We start from the raw sequence: 23136 nt of genomic DNA on the forward strand, positions 1-23136 counted from the left end.
ATTTCTGACCTAATGGTTTTCTGTAGCCATGGGGAGGGTTGGGCTTTGGTTCTGGTAAGTCTTATGAGGGCATGGTTATTTAGAATTCTTAGGAAGGTAGTATTGAAAAATTGGACCGTGTCATCTAGGCTGAGGTAATTTAGAGGGTGCCAGTTACATTCTTTGAGGGATGAGATGAATGTGATTGGGTTAAAGTGTAGTTTTGTACGTATTTGATGGTAGATGACCGGTTTAACTTGGTATAGGTATTTTTTAGGAATGTTGGGAAATGATCACTGAGGCTACTGATAGGCAGCCTGCTGTATAGGACTGGAGAATCTTGCTGACTAGTATCCAATCCAGGGTAGTGTGCTTGTTGGAGTTTTTATTTATTCTGGTTGGTGACTGGACTAGTTGGGTGAAGCCATGAAGGTTTAAATGCTGGGTTGGATGGTTGCCGCAACAAGATTGCCAATCAGTATTGAAGTCACCTAAAATTATGGTCACTTGAAGGAGATGGTGGGTAGTCCAGCTTAGGAGGTTTTCTAGTGGAGGGATATTTTGGCCAGGTGAGAAGTAGCATCCTATTATGTTGATGGTTTTATTTTGGTTTATTTTCAGGTTGGTATATATTATTTCTTCACTGCCAATTTGGGGAGCTGATGAGTTCAGAATCTGGATGTTTAGATGCTGTTTACATATTATAGCTATACCACCTCCTTTCTTTTTTAGTCGGTCTAGTCTTAGTATGTTGTAACCATTATGGAGGATTTGCTCAATGGTAATGTGAGGTTTTAGCCAGGTTTCTGTCAGGATGATTATATCTGGGGAGAATACGTCTATGGTGCCATGGAGTTCGCAGACTTTGTTGGCTATACTTCAGATATTTAGGCTTAGCAGAAGGAGGTCATTTGGTTTTCTACTGGCTGGGATTTAGAAGATGTGGTTGTTAGTCTGATTATTAGAAGTGGGGTTGGAGATGGAGGGACAAGGGTTGGGGTGGATGTCTCAACTGAGGGCAAGTTTTGATATGCATGAGGTTATTAGTTTTATCAGTTTGTGAAAGAGTTTGCATTTTAGGGAAACTTTATGATTGGGTGCAGTCGGTAACAGATGTGGTGGGAGGGTTATTTTGTTAACTTGTAGGGATGCATTTAGTTTTAGTATTTTAATTGATAGAATATGTGGGGGATGCATAGGGATGGTTCTTGAGTTGGTGGGAGAGGAGCAGAGTGAGGGTGAGTCATGAGTGATGGAGTGAATAGTTGTACAGTGGAAGTGGTTGAGTGGGGGTATAATGGAGTTTTGGTAAGATGTAAGATATGCAAGGAGAGGGTATGCAAAGAGTATAAGTATGGTATGCTTATTCATGTTATCAGAGGAGGAGGGGTAATAGTGGGAAGATGGTGGATTTAGAGTTGGGAGTAGTTTTGTGGTTGGTGGTAAAAATGATGGGAGGGGTTTGTTCTAATAAAGGTAGGACCACCGGAGTGGGTGGGAATTGGGGGCAGGGTGGGGACAAAGTGGGCAGAGACCTGTTAGCTGCTCTTAGGAGGGGTTGTGGGCTGGAAAACAATCAGATAACAGAGGATACAGGCCTTTATATAACTTATGTGCTATGCATTCCTAGTGGGGGAGGAGGGTAGGGACTAATTGCAAGAAGAGTCCTGTGGGAGTGATTGACAGGTCTCTCAACCAGATTCTGGAAGATGGGCAAGTCAAACAAAAACAATCAATCAACTGGCTCAAACTGTAGCTAAGTGATATGGAGAGAGTACCAAGAGAATAGATGAACTGCAGTTAAGTAAATGGCAGTACAGTTCAAGGGGGGAACTAAACTAGTACATTTTTTCTGGTGTTACTAATTCTGGGGTACTGCAGTTTAGTTTGGATGTGGCTAGCTATTGCCATACAAAAATGATAAAGCTAAATGTTCTTTCATGTGCAAACATTTTTGGATCTGCTTAATATTTCAAACAGAGTTTTTAGATGTTTATATTCAGGATCTTGGAAAGGTACAGAAGTAGTGGTTTTATTTTATTTCTGTAGATAGTAAAATGTCAAAGTCAAATGCTGCTTTTAAAGTAAGTGTGTGTGTATGAAAATGCCCCAGTTGCAGTGGCTACAGAGAACATGTAACTGGTGGTGGTTAGAGATCAGGCTTGAACCCTGTGCCTTGAGTGCAGGTAACAAGAGCCTGAATTCCCTACTCACCACCATTTGTGAAATTTTGCAGATTTTTTGTCTAATATTTTGTTCTTATCTGTTCCTCATAACATCTTTGGTTTCTGAATACTTAAATTCTGAGATATTTGATGGTGCAGTGGTAGCATTGTTGTCTCACAGCTGCAGGTGCTCAGGTTTGATCCTTGGCTAGGGTGCCTTCTATGTGGAGTCTGCATGTCCTCCCTGTATTTGTGTGGGTTTGTTTTGAAGGTACAGTGGTCGCATTGTTGCCTCACAGCTAGAGGTTTTCTGGTTTGATTCTTGGCTGGGGTGCCTTCTGTGTGGAGTCTGCATCTCCTCCCTGTGATTGTGTGGGTTTGCTCTGGTGTCCTCCCATGTTACAAAGACATGTGTCTGCAGTATTTTCCCTGGGCCTCTGCTGAAAATTGTTTTTTGTTCCGTTAGACTTTCCTGGTTAACAAATGTTAAATAAATAAAATTGACAGGCATTTGAATTTCAGACTTCATATTCTTCAGAAAGTACATAGTAACACGAAACCTTTTATTCTTGCAATTTTTTAGGTTTATAAGATGAATATTTGAAATGTGTCCCTATTTTTGGGACTGTAGTCTCCCATTATTGGCTTCATCCAGGTTTTTTGTGCTAAGGTTTAGAGCTATGGCAAGAACTGAATTCACTGAATATGTTTGAGGGCTGTATTCCCCATTATTGGGTTTGTCCAGGTGTTTTGTGCTAAGAGGCCGACAGCTATGGCGAGAACTGAATTCACTAAGTGATAGCCATTTAAGTTTCAGTCTTCCTCGCTTTCACAAAGCAGCTGATTTGGCAGAGTGGTAGGTTGTTCTGACTGTTTTGCACAGGGACCTGGGTTCAAGACTGGGCAGCAAAATGTATGGTGGTAACACAGCATTTTATTCTACCAACTTTCCAAGATTATACAAGCAATTTTGTGTCCCTGGTTTTTGGGCTTTTGCCCCCCCCCAATACATGTTGTCTTTTTCCAGATTTCTTGTGCTGCGAAGTTGAGATACAGCTGAGTATTGAGTAGATTTTACAAAGAGCTGAGAGCTGCATGGGAAGAGAAGTTTAGTACTGCTTATGCTGTCTGCTTGCATTGTTAATACCACAACAGGTTGTGTACTTGCTTTTGATGCAGAAAGCTGTGGGTTCTACTCCCACAAGTGGTGGATGCTGCCGTACTGAGAATGTCCTCTTTGGCGAAGATACTACCTAGCCGCAACCTCTTCATTAGTTACAGATCTCTTTAATGTGGAATTATTTTGATGACTTACTTCTGCAGAGATTGTGCATATTTACTGATACTGGTGTATTGTATAAGTTTTAGTAGACTTTTTTTATGATGGAAATGTTCTCAATTAGGCAGTATTGTCATTATTGGTGCATGCATTTTCTTTCATTGTTTACTGGAAAAATGTTCAAAACAATAAATTTAAAACACCCTCTTTGCTTCATTGTTTACTGGAAAATGTTCAAAACAATAAATTTAAAACACCCTCTAACAACTGTACTGTATTATACAAGGAATATAATTTGATACAATCAGGAAGGTGTATCACACAACACATGTATGTTTTGTGTACAAGGGGCTATCATTTGAAAACAGCCCAAAGTTAATCTTTATACTACCCAAATGTATTTTTTGAAAGTGGATTTCACTGCTGTTTCAATGGCAGAGTTTTAATGCTAAGTCTATTTTAATTGTGAGACTGCACTGCTTTGTTTAGCAGATGGTCTAGTTTTTACACTGTAAAATACAAAATAAAACTTTCAAATAAAATCCAAATCATCGTAGAAGTAAAGCAATATGCACATTGCAGTGTTTATAGTAAATGGGGAGAAATAGCCAAGTAATGGGACATTGGAATGGCTGCAGGGGGTGGCTCTATTCAACCATAATTTTATGAGGGGGCAGGATGGCAAACTCAGACAGCCCTGGCTCAGCTGAACTATACCTCTCAACTGTCCAGATTTTTAGAGAATGAACATATTTTGGCTTCTTTTTGGTGTGTTCTTCATAAAATTTGTGGTTTTCTGGCAAATCATTTAAGAATTAAGGTCACTAAATAATGACAGCCATTGTGTTTCAGACTTCATAACCTTCAGAAAAATGCATGCTAAAGCAAGACCTGTTCTATCAACTAAGTTTATACAAGAGCAATTTTTAGTACTGTTTGTAAGTTCCCCCAATATATTTGGCCTTGTCCAGATTTCCTGCATTAACAGGTTGAGAGGTACGTGCACATTTCTTTATAGAATTGGGCATGTCCAAACCTCTCAACTACCCCTGATTTTGGCTCAAAATGTTGCTCTCCCTCTAATCCCTCCACAAAATGTCAATTTTGGAAGAAAACAAGGAGGGTTTACAATTAATAAATAACTGTAATAATCAGAGTCATAGATTACTTTTATTTCAGAAATGAATGTAGATTTGTTTATTTTGTCAGCTGTTCAAACTAACAGTGCTAATATTAAAAAGTGCCCTTTCTTTAACAGGTTCCCAGCTGTATTGTGTGGCTATTTTATATTTTTGCATCACATTTTTGGCCCATTTTTCATAAAACTGTGGTTTTCTGGCAAATTAGTGACAAATCATTAAAGATTGAAGTAAGAAAATAATGACAGGCATTTCAGTTTCAGATTTCATACCCTTCAGAAAATTCATACTAATGCAAGCCCTACTGTTCTATTAGAAAGTTTATAAGAACAATATTTAAATATTGTCCTTAATTTTGGGCCTGACTTTGTCCAGATTTCTTGCTCTGAGGTTGAGAGGTATGAAATGTGTCAGGGCCATTGCAGTCAGCCAGAGACATTTCAAGTTGTGACATACTTGTTGCACCCCACTCCCCCATGTAGTGACTCTGGATGTGTCCAAGCAAGGCAGGGAGCAGTTATGCAGTGTAAGTGTGCAGAGTACCCCCCCCCCAAACCAAGGCAGACACTAGTACTACAATGGTTTTTCATCTGTCTTGCTTGATTTTGCAGAATGTTCTGGTTTTCTGTCATATTTTTACACTGTTGATTATGCTTATTATTCAGAAAGTGCCTATTGCTCTATGTTTAAATAGCAATGATTTCATGACCATCAGGTAAGCTTGTCTGAGATTGTAAGATGTTAAATAATTACCAACATTGAAAGCCTTTTTGTTGTTGCCATGCAGAGAATACTTACATGACTAGATAACGTATAAGCCTTGGGTATTGAAATGCATATGACAGTATTTGTAATAAAGGACAGGATTACAGTATTTTAAGAAGCTCATTACCTTTGTTGGAGCCTTGCTGTCATCTTTGCAGGCTTTACCCATAAACTAAACAGAATGCTAATCTATCATGCCTGGTCCATAACCTGTGCAGTAATCCTTTAAGCAATTTATCTTGAGCTTGTTTCTTGTTTGCTGTTCATTTTTTACTTTGATCATGTTTTCCCAATGAAACAAGTAGATAGTTGTCAGGCAGCAGGTCTTTTTTTGGATAAGAAACATTTTTACAAGTGGGGGGTATCATTGCTACTTTCAGCATGTTACTTGGCACATTTTATAAAGCTGAATATAAATTATAATTAAAACTGCAGTGCAAGGAGAAGTGGTTGAGATGAGTGCTGCTTTTATGTCTTGTACTTGATTTTGACTGGCAATCCAGTAATGTATTTAAAAAGTAATTTATTTTTTCATGCCTCCCAACCTTTTTGTTTCCATCTAGATATTAAGTAAGCTGTCATGCAGCCACGTTATTGAAATACTTTTTTTCTTCTACACTTCATTTTGTCATGATTGGACTCTCATAATCATAGTTTGGCACCCAGGGCAGCGTATTTAATTAAAGTTCTAGTTTTTGTGGTTTTGAGCATAGCCCCTCCCCTTTATAGTTGGCCGCACCCCTTCCCATTGGCCCCACCCATTCAGCTGTCTCCTGCAGCCCCCCTTTGATTTGAAGTCACAAGCTACCACTGCTTATAAGCATTAACAATTTATTTTTCTTGTTATATAATTTATTTAAATATTCCACTGTATGGAGCTGTTTTTAAATCTCGTGTATCTTGTATGGATATAGACTTCCATAAAAACACAATTGTTTAAGTGGGAGTATAAGTAAGAGATATAGACAGTAGATTTAGCAATGGAATCTATCAGAGGAAGATTACAGTGGAACTTATTTTCATCAACAGGTAACTAATGGCTTGCATTAGAGAAGTCAATAAACATAGAGGTATTTACAGGAGAAGTACCACCAGTTTTAAAGGTAAAGGTTATTAATTTATGGTCTGATTAAAGAAGGGAAGGTGGTACATATGGATATGTGTGGGAAGTGGCCATATTACCAGAAAGGCTCATCCAGACTCTGCTACACTTTGCTGTGAAGGAAAGGTTAGTTTGCTTTTATTTTTTGTATTACTTTTCTATATTTTGAATACTGTAGTTTGTTTTCTTTACCTTGTGTTTTGCTTGCATTCTGTTTTAACAGCATATTAAAACTTCAAAAGAGACCACAGCTCTCTCTGTTCTGAGTCAGGCAGAATTTTTTCCCGCCCTCCCACCTATTTAAGTTGTCTTGTTAAATACCACTGTCTTTCTAGTTGCCCACCTCTTATGTTAATCTGACCATATATCTCATTTCTCTCTACTTTCACTGGCTTATGTGATTAATCACAAAATCATCATTTTTGAAATCCCACCTTCAATTATTTAAATTTATTGGCCATCCTACAGTATTTCATAGTACCAAAATACAAAAGTGCCCACCTTTCAATCCATCTTGCTGTTTTAAAATAGTAACTCTCCACTAAACTTTAACTTTTAAACAGGTAAAACTCAAGTTACCTACTTTCACATCTAACTTCTCTAGTGCACACTGCAGAGTGCATTCTTTTCAATCTTACCTTTAAGCATCCCTGTGACTAGCACTTTCTCTAATACCTGCTGGAAAGCACTAGGAAGCCTTAAACTCATACAAACACTGAACTCTCCTCGTTAACAAGGAGAAATTAATAGTAGGCACTAAACAGCCTATAATTGCAAAGTACCTTGCTAAGGAAACAGCTCCTATACTTTACAAAGAAAAAAAAAAGCCCCAAACCAGGCATGTCCAAGGGTCAGCTTCGGTGATTTCTCCTGTCCACCTGGTGAATCTGGGCATACTGGGGCAATGCAGCAATTGCCTCATGTACACAGACAACCCTCTCCTCCTACCACCCAACACTACAACCTGTGAGAGATGCACTTACATAGCCAAAATGGAAGCAAAGCTCTCTCCACCCAAGATTGTGCTAAACAGTCAAGAGGAGAAAGTTAACACCCACACTACACCTCAAGCAACACATAGCCCTTCTAAACCCACACCACCAAAACCCACATATAGCAACACTAAATCCACATATGCAGAGGCCCTTAACTGTAACCTGCCCAAGCAACAAAGACCTCTGAAGCTGAAACGCAAACAAACACCAATCACAACCAATGTGTCACATAGCTCACAACACCAGTGTGCCACCCAGCAACAGCCCCTAAGGCAAGACAATGTACCTAACACTTTAGTCATAGGTGACTTTATAGTCCGCACACTGATGTCCCTCTCACCAGGTTGAATAAGGAGAAAATTACAGTCAGCTGCCTGTCGGGTGCCAGGATCCGCCACATAGCATGCACTCAAGTCACTCCACAACAAGTACAAATATGACTCTGTCATTGTCCATGTTGGAGTGAATGACTTGAGACGCACCTCCCTGGACTACATGAAAAGAGACATGGAAGAGCTCTCGGATCATGTGGCCCAGGCAGGTATGACCCTAGCCCTGAGTAGCATCCTGCCTTTGCCCAGAATGATACCACAATATAAGGATAAAATGATTGACTTCAACAATTGGCTAAGCTTATGGTGTCATTCAAAGGGGATCCAGTATCTGTCTGCCTGGGATGACATGATTGACAGACCACGATGCTTTGCCAGAGATGGTCTGCACCTGTCGCCCCTGGGATTCAGGTTACTGGCTAAGGCTCTTGCCACCCCTATAGCAGGGGCGGCTCGTGGCATAGGGCTGCCGGACTGCAGCCCCCTCAAAAAGAAAAAAGGGAAAGAAAAAGAAATGAAAAAATAAAAAAAATATTTTTTTAAAATTCGCGGACTTCCGGCTTATCGGTCTATGCGCATGCTCAGGGCAGCCCGGCCGTCCCCATAGGGGGACACAAGGAGCGTCTGTGCACTTTTACAGTGCACAGACCCGCCAGGATTATGGGACGCATCCGGACTGCAAGAGGAGCAGCAGGGACTCGGGACAGTGCCTCAGGGATCTCGTCGGCGTCGGGAAGGAGCATGTGGATCTCGCGGGTCTTCAGTATTGCGCGGGAAGGATGTATGGATTGTACGGACGTTAACTCTGGATGTATTCAGGTAAGGTGCCTTTCAATTTACAATGTTTATTTTTCTTTGTGTATGGTGCTTGTGCTTTACTGGAGTGTGTGTGTGTGTGTGTGTGTGAAAATGCCCCAGGTGCTTATGGTGGTGTGGTAGGGAATGCCTCAGGCTTGAACCCTGTACCCTGTATGCAGGTGTTAAAGACTTGAGTTCCCTACCCACCACCATTTGTAAAAAAATTTCAGATTTTTACCTCATATTTGATCTGATCTGTTCCTCATAATATCTGTGGTTTGTAAATGCTGTAATGCTTGATATTTGATGGTGTAGTAGTAGCATTGTTGCCTCACAGCTGCAGGTTCTTGGGTTTGATTCTTGGCTGGGGTTCCTTCTTTGTGGGGTCTGTATCTTCTCCCTGTGTTTGTGTGGGTTTGCTTTTGTGCCTCCCATGTTACAAAGACATGTCTGCATTATTTCTTCCTGGGCCTCCGCTGAAAATTTGTTTATTTGTTCCAAGTCAGACTGTCCTGATTAAAAATGTTAAATAAAATTGATAGGCATTTGAATTTCAGACTTAAGGGTTTCTGAATGTTTAATTCCCTGCGTATTTGATGGTGCAGTGGTAGTATTGTTGCCTCACAGCTATAGGTTTTCTGGTTTGATTCTTGGTTGGGGTGGCTTCTGTGTGGAGTCTGCATCTCCTGCCTGTGTTTGTGTGGATTTGCTCTGGTGCCCTGCCATTTTACAAAGATGTGTCTGCAGTTTTAATCCCTCGTCTCTGCTGAAAATTGTTTTTGTTCTGTCCGCAGTAAATTTGACAGGCATTTGAATTTCAGACTTCAGGTTTCTGAATGTTTAATTCCTTGCAGATTTGATGGTGCAGTGGTAGTATTGTTGCCTCACAGCTATAGGTTTTCTGGTTTGATTCTTGGTTGGGGTGGCTTCTGTGGAGTCTGCATCTCCTGCCTGTGTTTGTGTGGATTTGCTCTGGTGCCCTGCCATTTTACAAAGATGTGTCTGCAGTTTTAATCCCTCGTCTCTGCTGAAAATTGTTTTTGTTCTGTCCGCAGTAAATTTGACAGGCATTTGAATTTCAGACTTCAGGTTTCTGAATGTTTAATTCCTTGCAGATTTGATGGTGCAGTGGTAGTATTGTTGCCTCACAGCTATAGGTTTTCTGGTTTGATTCTTGGTTGGGGTGGCTTCTGTGTGGAGTCTGCATCTCCTGCCTGTGTTTGTGTGGATTTGCTCTGGTGCCCTGCCATTTTACAAAGATGTGTCTGCAGTTTTAATCCCTCGTCTCTGCTGAAAATTGTTTTGTTCTGTCCAGTAAATTTGACAGGCATTTGAATTTCAGACTTCAGGTTTCTGAATGTTTAATTCCTTGCAGATTTGATGGTGCAGTGGTAGTATTGTTGCCTCACAGCTATAGGTTTTCTGGTTTGATTCTTGGTTGGGGTGGCTTCTGTGTGGAGTCTGCATCTCCTCCATGTGTTTGTGTGGATTTGCTCTGGTGCCCTGCCATTTTACAAAGACGTGTCTGCAGTTTTAATCCCTGCTGAAAATTGGTTTTGTTCTGTCCGCAGTAAAATTGACAGGCATTTGAATTTCAGACTTCAGGTTTCTGAATGTTTAATTCCTTGCATAATTGATGGTGCGGTGGTAGTATTGTTGCCTCACAGCTATAGGTTTTCTGGTTTGATTCTTGGTTGGGGTGGCTTCTGTTTGGAGTCTGCATCTCCTGCCTGTGTTTGTGTGGATTTGCTCTGGTGCCCTGCCATTTTACAAAGATGTGTCTGCAGTTTTAATCCCTCGTCTCTGCTGAAAATTGTTTTTGTTCTGTCCGCAGTAAAATTGACAGGCATTTGAATTTCAGACTTCAGGTTTCTGAATGTTTAATTCCTTGTATAATTGATGGTGCAGTGATAGTATTGTTACCTCACAACTATAGGTTTTCTGGTTTGATTCTTGGTTGGGGTGGCTTCTGTCTGCATCTCCTCCTGTATTTGTGTGGATTTGCTCTGGTGCCCTGCCATTTTGCAAAGACGTGTCTGCAGTATTAATCCCTGCATCTCTGCTGAAAATTGTTTTGTTCTGTCCGCAGTAAAATTGACAGGCATTTGAATTTCAGACTTCAGGTTTCTGAATGTTTGATTCCTTGCAGATTTGATGGTGCAGTGGTAGTATTGTTGCCTCACAGCTATAGGTTTTCTGGTTTGATTCTTGGTTGGGGTGGCTTCTGTGTGAGTCTGCATCTCCTCCATGTGTTTGTGTGGATATGCTCTGGTGCTCTGCGATTTTACAAAGACGTGTCTGCAGTATTAATCCTCGTCGCTGCTGAAAATTGTTTTTGTGCTGTCCGCAGTAGAATTGACGGGGATTTGAATTCCAAACTTCATGTTCTTCAGAATACATACTAGCACAACCTTTTTCTAGCAATTTTCTAAGTTTATAAGATGAATATTTTAAATTTGTCCCTATTTTTGGGACTGTATTCCCCATTATTGGCTTCGTCCAGGTTTTTGTGCTAAGGTTGACAGCTATGGCAAGAACTGAATTCACTGAATATGGACTGTAGAATTGTGCATATTTACTGATAAAGGTGCACTGTAGAATTGTGCATATTTACTGATAATGGTGGACTGTAGAATTGTGCATATTTACTAATAATGGTGGACTGTGGAATTGTGCATATTTACTAATAATGGTGGACTGTAGAATTGTGTATATTTACTAATAATGGTGGACTGTGGAAGTCTGAGTAGACTTTTTATGATAAATGTTCTCAACTGGGCAGTTTTGCCATTATGGGTGCATATGTTTTGTTTCATTGCTTACTGGAAAAATGTTCAAAACAAATTTAAAACACCCTCTAACAAGTGTACTGTATTGTACAAGGAATATAATTTTAGTACAATGAGGAAGGTGTATCAAAGAGCACATGTATGTTTCATATGCAAGGGGCCTATGATTCGAAAACAGCCCAAAATTAATCTTTATCTGCCACTGGCAAAATGTATTTTCTTTGAATGTGGGTTTCAATGAATGTGAGTTTCAAGGGCAGAGAAGTTTTAATGCTAAGTTTTCATTGTGAGACTGCATTGCTTTGTTTAACAGATTACTTAATGTTTGTGCTGTAAAATACAAAATAAAACTTTCAAATGAAGTCCAATCATTGAAGTAAAGCAGTATGCACATTAGTGTTTATGGTAAATGGAGTGAAATAGCCAAGTAATGGTTAATTGGAATGGCTGCAGAGGCTCCAGTTCAACCATTATTTTGTCAGGGGAAGGGCAGCAAACTCAGACAGGCCCAGCTGAACTATACCTCCCAACTGTCCAGATTTTCAAAGAATGAATAGATTTTTGCTTCTTATTTTTGGTTTGTTGTTCATAAAATTTGTAGTTTTAATTCCTAAATGATTTGCCAGAAGTCACTAAATAATAAGTTTCAGACTTCATAACCTTCATAAAAATGCATGTTAAAGTAAGAGCCGTTCTATCAACTGTCTCAATTTATACAAGAGCAATTTTTAGTACTGTTTATATGTGCCCCAATATATTTGGCCTTGTTCAGATTTACTGCATTAACAGGTTGAGAGGTACATGCAAATAAATTGCTTTATAGAATTAGGCATAGCCAACCTCTCAACTGTCCCCAATTTTGGCTCAAAATGTTGCTCTTCCCCTAATAATCCCTCCAAAATAGCAATTTTGGAAGAAAACATGGAGGGTTTACAATTAAGAAATAACTGTAATAATCAAAGTTATAGATTACTTGAAATGCATGTAGATTCTTTTATTTTGTCAGCTGCTCAAGGTAGCAGTACTAATATTAAAGTGTCCCTTCTTTGACAGGTAGAAGCTGTATTGTGTGTCTATTTTATATTTTTGCATCACATTTTGGTCCATTTTTCATAAAATTGTGTTTTTGGCAAATTAGTGACAAATCACTAAAGACTGAAGTTAGAAAATGACAGACATTTGAGTTTCAGATTTTATACCCTTCAGAAAATTCATACTAATGCAAGACCTATTCTATTATCTTTCTAAGTTTATTAGAGCAATATTTAAAATTGTCCTTCTTGTTGTGCCTTTGTCCCACTTCTGTGTATGGCTTTGTCCAGATTTCTTGCTCTTGAAGTTGAGAGGTATGACAAATGTGTCAGGGCCATCACAGTCAGCCAGAGAGATTTCAAATTGTGACATGCTTGTTGCACCCCACTCCCCATGTAGTGACTCTGGATGTGTCCAAGCAAGGCAAGGAGTAGTTGTATCTACCTTGGATGGGGAGGACACACTGCATAAGTACTACAGTGGCTTTTCATCTGTCCTTGATTTTGCAGAATGGTCTGGTTTCTGTCATATTTTTGTACTGTTGATTTATGCTTATTACTCAAAGTGCCTGTTGCTCTGTGTTTAAGTAGCAATGCTTTAATGACCATAAGGTAAGCTTGTCTGACATCGTAAGATGCAAGTAAGCTTTAATAAGCATACTGTTAAAGAATTGCCAACATTGAAAGCCTTTCTGTTGTTGCCATGCAGAGAATACTTGACTAGATAATGTATAAGCCTTGGGTATTAAAGGACAGGATTCCATTATTTTAAAAAGCTCATTACACTTGTTGGAGACTTCCAGTCATCTCTACAGGCTTTACCCGTAAACTAAACAGAATGCCAATCATGTGTGGTCCATAACCTGTACAGTAATCCTTTAAGCAATGTATCTTGAGCTTGTTTCTTGTTTGCTTTTCATTTTTACTTTTATCATGTTTTCCCCATGAAACGTTGTCAGGCAGCAGGTCTTTTTGGATAAGAAACATTTTTACAAGTGGGGGCATCACATAGATTTCTACTTTCAGCATGTTGCTTGGTACTTTAATAAAGCTGAATATATTATAATTAGAACTGCAGTGCAAGGAGAAGTAGTTTGAGTTGAGTGCTTCTGGTTTTTCTTATACTTGATTTTGACTGGCATTCCAGTAATGTATTTAAAAGTAATTTATTTTTCATGCCTCACAACCTTTTGTTTCCATCTAGATATTAAGTAAGCTGTCATGCAGCCAATGCATTGAAATATTTTTATTCTTCTACACTTATTTTTGTCTTGATTGGACTTTCATAATGATGGTTTGCCACCCAGGGCAGCGTATTTAATTAAAGTTAGTTTTTTTGTGGTTTTGTGCATAGCTCCTCCCCTTTATGGTTGACCACACCCCTTCCCTTTGACCCCGCCCATTCAGCATCTCCTGCAGCCCCCCTGTGATTTGAAGTCACCAGCCGCCACTGCCCTATAGTGCCTTTTTTAGGCAAACTTCAAAGGACAAAACCACCACCGTAACAGGTACAAGCATGCAAAATCTGAAGGTAATGCTACTCAATGCTAGAAGTCTAAACCTCAAAATGCACTCTCTTGAGGCACTCCTAAAAATGGAGAACATCGATATCTGTGCAGTAACTGAGACCTGGTTCAAGGCTCCAGAGAACACCCCTGCAATACCAGGCTACAACTCTTACCACACTTTTCGCCACCAAACCAGGACCGAAACACTAAAGGTGGAGGAGTGTCAATATTCACCAAGGATATTCACACCACCAGGCTAGTTGGCCAACACAATGTGTCTGAAATTCTCCAAGTGCAACTAACACTAGGTAAGACTGCAATCCAAATTGTAGCTTGCTACAGATTCCCCACCATACCCCAAGATTCTCACTACACCTTTCTAAGCATACTGGAAAATATTAAGATAGAACCAAACACCCTAATACTGGGTAATTTTAACTACCCTGCCATTAACTGGGAAAACTACTCATGTCCCAACACCTTTGCGCAACGGTTCTTGGAATTCATAAATTCCAACGCCCTGGATCAACTAATCCATAGTCCTACCAGGGGCTCCAATATCCTAGACCTGGTCATTACCAACATGGGAAATCAATGCTCCATACCTATGGTCACCCCTCGTTAGTCAGGTCTGACCATAAGCTAATCACCCTTAACATCCACATCCCACCCCCACCCCCCAGTAAAGAAACCACCATAAAAAACTTCTCCAAAGCCAACTTCATGCTACTCAAGTCAGAAGTGACAAACTTCATGACACCCATGCAGACGGGAACTGAAACTGCTGAATCCTACACTAAGGCACTGTACGAGCACATCCACTCATGCATGAATCATGCCATCCCAAATAGAACCAAAATGCTCTCATCCAAAAAAGGAAGCCAATCTGGTGGTCCCCTGCCATAAACAAACTTTATAACAAAAGGAAGAAACTTTTGCAGAAAATAGGAAAATCCCAGGATGCAAAAAACTCCCTTACTAGCCTCAGTAAGAAACTGAGATGCCTCATAAAATCCTCCAAAGCTAGTTACGAAAATAAAATTGCCAAAGATTCCAAAGACAACCACAAAGCATTCTATAACTATGTCAAAAATCTAAATGGCAATGCTCAGATCTGCTCTGAGCTATAACAGAATGGCATTAAATATACTGATCCAAAGGATATTGCCAATATCCTGGCAGATCGATTCAGTGCCAAATTCACCCCCCCTCTCACCCCCTAAATGGCCCATCTCAATACCGGAAGATTGCCAAATTCCAGTAATAACGGCCACACAGGTACAAAACGCACTCTCTAAAGCCAAGAATACAGCATCCATGGGACCAGATGACATCCCGGGCTGTGTACTACATGAACTACAATATGAACTGGCACCTCACCTAAGTGTCATGTTTAATCATAGCCTCACCTCAGGTTTCGTGCCCACTGAGTGGCGCAGAGCTACAGTTATCCCAATCCACAAGGGGATCCACCTTGGATCCCGGAAACTACCGTCCCATCAGTCTGACAAGCCTTATCTGCAAGGCCATGGAGCGTATTATCATGGAACTTATAAACAAAGACATTGGCAACCTTCAAACACTGGACCCCACCCAGTTTGGGTTTGTGAAGGGCCGATCTTGTCTCCTGAACCTGATTGACTTCTTTGAATCAGTCTCCAGAGCCATGGACAAGGGTAAGGTGGTCCACACAGCCTATCTAGACCTTGCCAAGGCCTTTGACACCATCCTCCACTCTGGAATCATAGATAAACTTACTAAGTTGGGCATTAATCCCTATGTCACCCAATGGGTTGCTAAATGGCTTACTGATAGAACCCACACTATAAAAGTAGCTGACTCCAAATCCAGCTCCAGACAAGTGACAAGTGGAGTACCTCAGGGTTCAGTCCTGGGGCGCTCTTGTTTGGCATCTACTTCTCTGAAGTACAGGTCAACACTAAGGGACTCTGGCTAACAAAGTTTGCAGATGACTGCAAACTGGGAGCCATTATTGAATCCCCAAATGATGTGGATACTCTACAAAAGGGCCTTACAGAAACAGATGCTTGGTGCCAGAGCCATGGGCTCAAGCTCAATGCCAAGAAATGTATTGTTATCCCCTTTGAGAAAAACATGTATCCATGAATTACCATATAGGTGGCAGTACACTAAACACAGAAAGTGTGATAAGAGACTTGGGGACACAGGTGGACAGTTGTCTCACCTTCGATAACCACATCGCCACAACAGTCAGGAAATCCTTCTATGTGGCACACCTCATCACGAAGGGCTTTTCATCCAGAAAAAAGGAGGTCATTGTCCCACTGTACTCATCCCTCATTAGACCCATTATAGAATACAACGCCCCATTTGGTATGTACCTCTCAAGACATCTGCAACAACTGGAAAGGCCTCAGAAATACCTCACTAAAAGAATCACAGGCCTAAAGCAGATGCCCTACGCTGACCGCCTTAAAAAACTCCAGCTATACTCTGTCGCATATCGTCTACTCAGAGGCGATCTCTGCTTAACATACAAGGCCATATCAAACCCAGAGCTGTTGGACATGCTACACTTAAAGAAATCCCAATCCCTCAGAGCTACACGCTCCAGGGATCTAAACTTTGTCATCACAATAAACAAAACATGCTGGAGGGATAGGTTCCTGACCCAGAGACTCCCCAGACTCTGAAATAGACTGCCCATACATGTCAAGCAGAGTGCCTCTTTGGACCTCTTCAAAAGGAACCTTGACAATTGGATGGGAGAAAGGAAATTCACCCCAGGGATCACGTCAGTCACCCTGCTAGACAGGGGTCCAGGAAAGTAAATAATGTGGGAAGAAATAGCCAGGGAATTGTTATGGCTAGGCTTGTATAGGCCCTAGGGCTGATAGCCTAGTACCAACCTATGAACCTATCAACCTATATCTGTGAGGACATGAACAAGGATACAGGGGGCCCCTAGTAGAATGGTTAACAATCTGTAAAAGAGTTAGCATTTAAGTATTTATAATGCCATGGAAGCATTGAACACTGGCAGTGTTGATCAGCCAGTTTATTGATGGATAGTTGAATTCCCCAGTAAACAGACCCATAATTGAATATAAAGTTCTTCAATGAAAACATCATAAAAAATATAAATGTATACAGTCCCCATAGTTAGATGGCTGCATAGGATATTTGCATAGAAATACTTGCTATTTGCATCAGTTGAATACAAATGTTGATGGTAATGCAAACAAATCACGTGGAATTTTTAGTTCAGACATTAGTAAGGAAATGTTCAGTTCATACATCCACTTTCTGATTGATATTATTCATTGTTGCAGAGCTATTAGTAAATAATTGTTTTGTGAACTTCACTGAGTTTCATAAACCTAATCTTCACTTGTCATGTTCATTGCTTTTATTAGCATAGTCAAAACATTTGTTTCTATTTAGTTCATGCCATCTGTATTTGCTTTCTACTTTATGTTTTGTTTGGATGCCACAATGTTTGCATTTTCATATTACTGCATTTTCACACTGGCTGAAGAAAGATGCATTAGACATGGAATTCTAAACAAAGATCAGTGGTGGGATTGCAGTATAATTCAATAAACAGTACCACAGCAACACTTAGTAATATAGTGAAAATAAACATCTGGGGCAGGATTCCTTTCCTCTTTATATAACCCAATAAAAGTAAGCAGGAGTTAAAGTAGGTAAAAAATAGTGTTCTTTACTATTCCTGCTATGTCTACAGTAAACAGCAAAACACAAATATCCCTTATTCAAAGTCTATTTATTACTGTCATCAATATTTCATGGAAAAAATAGCATTCTCCCATTTGCCTCAGTAAAATGAGATCAGAAATGGCAAATTGACTTCTAACAATGCTTCCAGTAACTAAATCATCAGACCTATGTGACCTATATCATTTCTTCCCCTCGGTCACTGCACAAATTATTAGCAGACCTCAAATCCACATTGCTGCACTTTCAATGACTTCAAAAACCATTACCGTCTTATGAGAATATCCCATACTGTATCAGTTTCCAAAACAATATTTCTACTAGCCTAGAATAGTATCTGATGATCCTCAAAAATATTTAGAAAAAGTAATTTACTTACAATTTAAAACTATAGTGGTAAATATACATTCAGAAACCATAAATAACACAACTTCTGAATGGGCTTTGTCAGAGTTCTCTTTCAGGACGTAGAGGATTGAGCCTATCAACTACTAACAGGAAGCACTGTACAGGCTTTGTCCAAAACTGAAAAATCTTTTCACAGCATCAGTCAAGTTCTTGAATGATTTGATTAGCATGGTGATCTCGCAAATATACTGATTGTTTAAAGATATTGTACAAGGCAGATTATGCAAAATAAAGATCAGTGAGACTTTCAAGTTAAAAACCAATAATAAAAGAGGACCCCGATGACTTATTCCTTTAACATAACTCTCTACTCTATATATATTAGCAGCCTATTCTTCTAATCTCCTTTCTTTTAAAGATATTATCTTAAGTGATAATCATATCATCCTTACATGTTTGCCTACCAATCACCTTGTCCAGTGGAACATGGAGAAATATTTTACTTCTATACTGTCACTTAGCCAAAAACTTGTCTGCAACTCAAATAAAAGAAAGAATATTTTCCTCAGCCCAACAAAGATAGAAACATCAATTTCACCCCATCTGCAAAAAAGTTATTACAGATTACCAGTCAGGAATATCGATCGGTGCACTAATTTAAATACCATTATTTTGGATTGGATCTAACCCTGTCTCTTAGTACTCACATCAACATATTTATACAAATGTGTCTCAATAACTCAAACAAAACTATGGAAGAAACAAGATATAAGTGCCCTATCAAAAACATCATCATGCCTCAAAAAGGATTACTGCCTTTTCCATGCACTGGGGACATATCATACATAAATACTTCCCGACCAGTTTCAAACAATTACCTCATGTCTTCAGACCCACTGACACTTCCCAGACTACACTAAATTGGTTTTAGTGTAATGTACTGCAATCATCTGTGATGGCCCATTTACATTTTATCCATGTGTCTGCTTTGCCACTCTCCCCCTTATCAGTTAAATAAATAATTATTGAAAACATCTACATTTCTCTAGGAAAAGTTTAATAAATCCAGAATGACCTAAGAGCAAATCTACTTTAATGAACTCTGTGTCACAGGTTCCCTTTAGACTACTGTTCATCTGTTACACAGCTGTTGTTAATTTCCTCCTTTCAGTTTGTTCAGAGATACCAAGAAACAATGTCATATTTCTTTCACTGTCCCAAGTCTGACAAACTCTAACAGGACACAGCATTCAAGGAAGTAGCTTATTTCATGTGGAGCCTTATTTCAGAGAAACTATGTATGTATGTATGCATGTATGTATGTATTTATTTATTTGCTTGTTTAACATTGGTTAGCTGGGTAGGTGAGCTGGATGAGACCCCTTTCATCCATGACCTGTCCAGCTGCACAATACATCTGAAGCTGCTCTTCACAATTATTTTTTTTTTTACAAAATAAGCCAAATGCAAATGTTATTTGGGTCTATCAAGCATTTGTGATTACCCCCTCATAGTGCATCTTAAGAAAAAGTACCACAATAGTCAAACTATATTTCATGTTATTGTCATACATAATATTCTGATTTACTATAACTCAGTAATGTAAGCAGCTGTACCTAGGTATCAAGTGTTCCATGGATTTGATCTAAATTCATTTGGTGTAAATGTAGAGTTTATTCACTTGGTTTAAAGAAATTTGGTCTAAACTCATTTGGTCTAAATGCATTTGCTATAATTTTGGAATTTAAGTATTACATCAGTGCTTGTTTCATATAGTAATTAGCAAAGTATACGTGTGGTTTTCTGATATTACAAATGAATGTTGTGTTAAACTCACTTTATTAGCTATAGGTATGCTGAAATGTTGGTGTTCTTTGAAATATGTCATATTTTGGGTTATAGGAATTTATTGTTTGCTCCACTGCTTTATGATGTTGGATTTGGAATGTATAATTAGTGGGGTGTGTGGGAGAGCAGGTTAATGGCTGATTAACTTTGCAGATGATTGTAACCTGCAGGTAATCACTGACTCCCATGCAGACATAAAATCAACTGCAAGAATTGCATAATTGTACCCTTTGGAAAGTCTACCATCATGGATAATATGCATGTTGATGATATGACCCAGACAGTCAGCCCAATGGTCAGGAATCTGTGTATGCATGCAGATAGTAGCCTTACCTTCAACCACCACGTGGCTATAGTGGTGAGGAAATCCTTTAGTGTTGCACAATTTATAAGTATGGGCATGGCAGCTAGGTTCAAAGAGGTCATTATCCCACTGTAGTCTGCCCTTATCACAACAGTCACAGAACACATTGCTCCCTTCAGTATGCACCTGACCAGGCATATGAAGAAACTACAACTACCTCAGAGTTTAAATAAACAAATAATACAAGTTGTAACAAACTGGCCTTATGCAGAGGGCCTTAAAGAAATATCCCTCTACTCAGTCTGATATACGTTTCTAAGAGTTGATCTTTTGATTGCATTACAAGACATCTGTAACACAAGAGTTATGAATCTCCTGCATATTCATAAGTCAAACAATATCAGCAATACATGGTCTAAGGACCAGAATGTTGTCTGTGACTTAAACAGAATATGCGAGAGAGCTTGATTTGTGCCCCACAGACTGCACCTCCTGTCAACAAGTTTGAATCCATGTGAAGCTGATTTTCTATATTACACAATTTAAACAACACCTAGACCAATGTACGGGATTTGTAAATTTACACTGGGACTGTCATTCATGTCCATTATGGGCAGATATACCTTATAAATGCTTGCCTCTCAGTGTCCTGTTTGCATACAGGATGTCATTATTCTTTTATGAAAACTTGTCTAGGCTTAGAAAGGCCCACCTGGGTCATCAGCATAATAAAAATCTGTGAATGTAGAAATCTATGAATTGTGGTGTCTGCATGTAATGACTCATATGGCCAGCTGCTAAGTGTCATTGTTAAAAAGAGGAGAAAGTAAGATGACAATATTGTGTAAACTAGCCAAGCCATATGCCAAACATCCGAGCCAGGCAGCATGATAATTTGCTGAACACAAATCAATATAATAAATACAGCAGTAACAAATACTTATTATGTTCAATCATCACAGCCTGTAACATATGAGAATGTACTATTTGTTGTACTAACAGTACTGTATCTGTAAAACTGTGTGCATTACTTACCTACAATTAGTACTGATCAGTAGCCTGCAAAATGCAAACATTCTGATGATGCTTGCTGATTATGAACTGTTGCAAAGAAATGAGTATCTGCACAAGTGTTAGCAACCCTAGGTTACAAGTGCGCTGTAACATACCCAAGGTGCTGTAGGAAGATGTAATATCATTGTTAACATGAAGGGCTTGCTGATTTTGAAATGTTGCAAAGAAATGTCTAGCTATGCAAGTGTCAGCAAACCTAGGAGGATACAAGTGTGTTGCAATAAATACCCAAGTTGTAGGCAGATGCAATACCAATGTTGATAATTCTTGAGCACAATCAACTGCCTACTCCATCCAGGTACAAACAACAATCCTTGCCCAAATCCAAATAAAACCCCCACTGAGATAGCTTAAATTTTAATTCATACTTTATCGGCACCGTAGCTAAACTCACAACTACCTTCCCACCAATAGACACCGGCACACCTGAACCCCCCACCTTAAGCTCCCCAACCACTTCTCTTTTCTCATTCTCACCTATACCAACTTCCACTATAAAAAACTCCTACATAAACTCAAACCTTGTACTAATGCCCCAGGCAATCTACCTGCAGAATTTTTACAACAATCTGCAAACTCCATAATCTTTCCAATCAGCATACACCTTAATATATCTATTCAGGAGTCCAGCATACCACACATATGGATGAAAGCATTCATTCTTCCTCTCCATAAAGGTGGCAACAACTCAGACATCTTGAGTTTCCAACCTATCGCTATCCTCTCTCCCATCTCTAAACTATTAGAAAAATGTGTTCACACTCAACTTCTTAACTATCTTGTCCAAAACCAGATACTTTCCTTCACACAGCATGGCTTCAGGCCAGGTCATAGTGCCAGTACTGCTCTCATATCCTTTATGGATACAGTAAACAGGGCTTGCGATGCCAGTTACATATTCTCCTCACTGTTCCTAGATCTCTCTAAGGCATTTGACACGGTTTCACATCCCCTTCTGCTCACAAAACTCACCAACTTAGGTCTCTCACCTCCTACCTTAAACTGTTTCTCAGACTATCTCACCAATGGGCAACAATCCACCAAATGGCAACACTCCTTCTCACCTTTCCTCAACACAACTACAGGTGTACCTCAAGGATCTATACTAGATCCCCTCCTATTCAGCATATTCATTAACAACTTCCATACCACCCTTATTCATGGCACTGTTATCCAAAATGCCGATGATTCCACAATCATCTGCACTGCCAAATCCATGTCTGAGTTGCAACATCCTACCCAAAATACTTTCACATCAACCGAAATTTGGATGTAAAACAACCATCTTGCTCTAAATCCCAATAAAACTAAACTTCTGTTATTCCCCCCAAAAAAACTACCGCTCTGAACAAGAAAGTCCCAGTCCCACAATAATACTCTCATTGAAGTCATTCCAAGTACTAAACTACTAGCGGTTATCATTGATGAAAGTTTATCATTTGACCTCCATATCCATAGCAATATCAAAAAAAACACATCAAAAACTAGGCACCCTCTATAGACACATAGACCACCTTAACTTCACTGCTAAAAAAGCTATAATGTCATCCTTTCTGCTACCCTCCCTACTATATCATGCCCCAGTCCTCACCAATGTCCAGTCCTCCCTGAAAACCAAACTGGATTCATGTTACAATAAGATTGGCAAATTTGCAAAAAATTAAAAAAACTCAACACATCACTGTCTATCTCTACATCAGCTGAACTGACTCAAACTCCCTCACTACCTCACTTATTCACAATTAACCACTGCACATAGACTCATATACAAACCTTCATCCTGCCCTCAGGCCACTAAGATCTGAAAATACTATGATGCTGAAAATTGAAAAAAACAAACCTTGCAGCTGGTCAAATGCTGTACTCTTTTACAGTCTCAAGACTATGGAATACCCTCCCACCTTCTATCAAAACAATCAATAATCCTGCTCTCTTTAAGAAGTATCTCAGAGCAAACCTC

This window comes from Protopterus annectens, chromosome 2.part0 (genome assembly GCF_019279795.1).
Source record: "Protopterus annectens isolate FY-2018-M chromosome 2.part0, PAN1.0, whole genome shotgun sequence".
Lineage (NCBI taxonomy): Eukaryota > Metazoa > Chordata > Ceratodontiformes > Protopteridae > Protopterus > Protopterus annectens.